Below are 3,521 nucleotides of genomic sequence, written 5' to 3' on the forward strand. Positions count from 1 at the left end.
TGAACAAAACAACAACCACATGCTGTTTATTGTTTGTTTTCATTCACTTACACTGTAAGTGAGAGAGAGAAGCAAATGCAAAAACAACTCAGTGGGCGCCCTCACTATACTGTCTTTGCAAAGAAGCGCGTCCTTGCTCTACAGGTCGGGATTTTGATCGGATCCTCACGAAATTTTTGGGGTTGATGGGGGTCTCACAGAGAAATAACCCTATTGATGGTTGGCGTACATCCCATTTTTCCATTTTTTATTTGAGTTGTACTGATGATGTACTTAAATGCCTTTCAACTAAATTGAACTGTATTAATGAACACATTCAGAGCAAAGGCGCTAAGCTACCCCAATTTTAATATTTTGAATTTTACCAGTCAAAAGCTTATGCACAGGGGTAGTGTTGTAGGGTATGACATAGTCGGCCCCGATCCTACTATATCCTTTGCTCACTTGTTTTTATTTAAATAGATATAGCGTTTTTAAAGAAATAGGGTATAGGGGAAGTGTCCCGCCCCTTCCAAAATTCAACAAAATTTGTAGCCTATTTTCACCGGGACCATCGCTGTACATTCCCGGACAATTTCAGGAAAATCAGTTCAGTAGTTTTTGTAGAAAATATTAAAATGGAAAAATTGAAAAAAGTGGGCGTAGTCGAATGAATGCATAAAAACCTAAGTTGGGTTATGACGAACATTTCAAAAAAAGGATTATCCAAATCGTTCCAGCCATTCTCAACTGATGCCATTAGGTCTGTACGATAACCCAAAAGTTTGTGCAAATTTGTTTTGTGGCGGACTTCTTGGCAAAAACATAAACAAAAGTTTGGCTCTTAAATTAGATACAAAAAGGGAAAAAATTATTAAATAAATTATGGAAAACGATAATGTAAGTATAATAACTTTTATTTTGTAGTTTGTGGTGACTATTTTTTTTTTATTTTAAAGGTATCAAATCCCAGCAAAAAGCGGTGCATCAATGGAGTAGGAGAAATACAATGAGGACGGCCAGGTATTCCCAACGATATCAATAAATATGTATGCCAAACATCGCACTGCGTTCCAGTATGTTTTATATTTGTGCATTAGAAAGGGAATTATTGTTGTAGCAACACTAAGGGCCTCGTCACATAAGAGGCAGAAATGATTTCTGCCAGAAGGCCATGATTCTTATGTACCGAGGCCTTAACACGATAGCCGGGTGGAACTCAGTTTCGAATCATTGGCGCAAGTCAAGTCAACGGGGTTGCCTGCATAAGTCAATCGACCACTATCAAATAAAAACGTGGAAGGAGAGCGACTATATTTGAAGGCAAAAGCTACAGCACCACAAACTTTTGTCATAATCCAATCCGCATTATCGCACACAGAACAAGATGTAGGAAAGGCCAGAGAAGGAGAGAATATTATTTTCACATCTGTTGACACAAAATCAAATAATATAGCTTTTAAGTGTGTACAAGATTTTATGGATCAAAGATGAATTTTAAATGGAAAATAAAAAAAATGGTAGACACGGTCAATTGTCAAATTTAATCTTTTCCGCCAACTTCTTCTTGTTTATCAAATCAGCTGACTTCTTGCAAGTTTTTTGAAAACTGCTGTTCGATAACAATCTGCAAATTTTTTTGCTTCGAGAGAGTAAAATTGGTGGAGAGAGGTTACTGAGAACTTGCTGAGTGCTTGCAAGTACTTTTCACTTGCGAAGTTATCGTACACACCTATTACCAACGAACGACATTTAATTTTTATTTATATAGATTTAGTTTATTTATGTCAGTTTTGCAACAACAATTACTATATCGAGTTGCCAGCAATCATGAAATTATCGCGTATTTTTAATTTACACCAGCCAAGATCACCCATATACGTTAACGTGACTGCAACAACAATATATGTTCTCTTTATTCTCAATCTTTCGTGGTTTAGCAAAGGAAAGGCTCGCTCAGAGAGACTAATGCACAAAATATTTTGCTATTGTTTTTGTTGTACTCTTACTCTCCCATTTATTTTGACTATTCAGTTATGCTTCTACATTGTGACGTCATTCATTGCAACCCCCGTCTACTCTCTCTTATTTATCACCTCTGCCCCATTTGTTGTTTACATTCATCCGCGTGATCATTGTGGAACATTCTACATGTGGGATGCTAGACCCATCTATGTATCGGCGAGCGGGTATAAATACGGGTGAGTGTAAGTAAAGAGTAAATTTATAATAAATCGTAATCTAAACGAACCCTCGTTTTATGTGGTACAAATAGTACCGGCCAATTGTTGTTGGAAGTCGTCTGTTAACACAAAAAGTCAGCAAAAGAGAGCGATTCGAGAGAGACATTTTGACAGTTCTTTTACTGAGAGTTTGCGAATTCTTGCTGGACAAATGTCTTCTAGCAAGAACAGGTAACTCCTCTTCTTCCTGAAAACAATCAATCGTCTGTTTTAATTTTTCACTGATTTTTGTTTGTGAAAATTAAAAACAATATTATTGCGGAAATAGCAAGACTAATTGTATTATTTTTTTGTAGAACAAAGTTGCAATGTGGAAAAATCCATTTTTGGGTCATTTTATTTTTTATTTTTAATAAAATACAACATTCTTGCTTCGTTTGGTTCCTTTATTGGCGGACAAATTGTTCTGTTTTGGTAAGTCAACTGATTGCTTGCTGGTTTTTGCTGGGAAGGTGTCTGTTTACTTTTTGCAATTTTCTTGCAAAAGGGAATAAAAACTCCTTACTCTCTGAGAAAGTTCTTGCTGGACAATTCTTGCTGGGAAAGTAACCAGACAGACTTATTATTAGTTAAGATGAAAATCAGTATATCTAGTGAAAAATCGATATTTTACTTGTGGAAGAAGCCAACACACACCTGCGTTTAAATAAATAAACTGTCGCTATCAAAACACTTCGTAATAAGTATTCTTGTTTGGGCTTGAATGGCAACAAAGGTTGTTGACATTTTTGTTTTTCAAGTTGATTTATATTTTTCTCAATATTCCTACTTGCATTTAGTGGATTCTAGTCACTGTGCAACCTTAGGTTTGTTTAAGTAGCAAGTGGGTTCTTAACTTTTGTTGAAATTCTCCATTCCATTATAAAATGATTCTCCACCGCTATGGCTGCTGTCAATGACGACGATGATGATGTTGACGGGGCGACTATATCGATGCCTGACTCCAGATCTTTAAAATGTTACAAAATAAAGCGAAGAGTCTAAAAATGAAATTGGTTGGATGATGTTCAGATTGCATGTTTGTTGTCGTCTGCATCTTTTGCTCCTCTCCCAATGGTCCCCAATGGAATATGGAGTGGCACTCGGCAGCATTCCCTTTTGGTTGCCGCATGTTCTTAATTTATTTGTTTAATTGAAAAAATGTATTTTTCTCCTCGTTTCGTTGTTGTTGTCGTGGTATTTTTTTCATTCAGACTTCTTTTTAAGACACAATCATGTTTGAAAAAGACTTCTTGTTTTTTTTCTTTTGATGCGGTTTTTGTTGTTGCCCGTGTTGTTACTGATGTTAGCTTTCATCTT

This window comes from Musca autumnalis, unplaced genomic scaffold (genome assembly GCF_047663935.1).
Source record: "Musca autumnalis isolate F117 unplaced genomic scaffold, ASM4766393v1 scaffold_1, whole genome shotgun sequence".
Classification (NCBI taxonomy): domain Eukaryota; kingdom Metazoa; phylum Arthropoda; class Insecta; order Diptera; family Muscidae; genus Musca; species Musca autumnalis.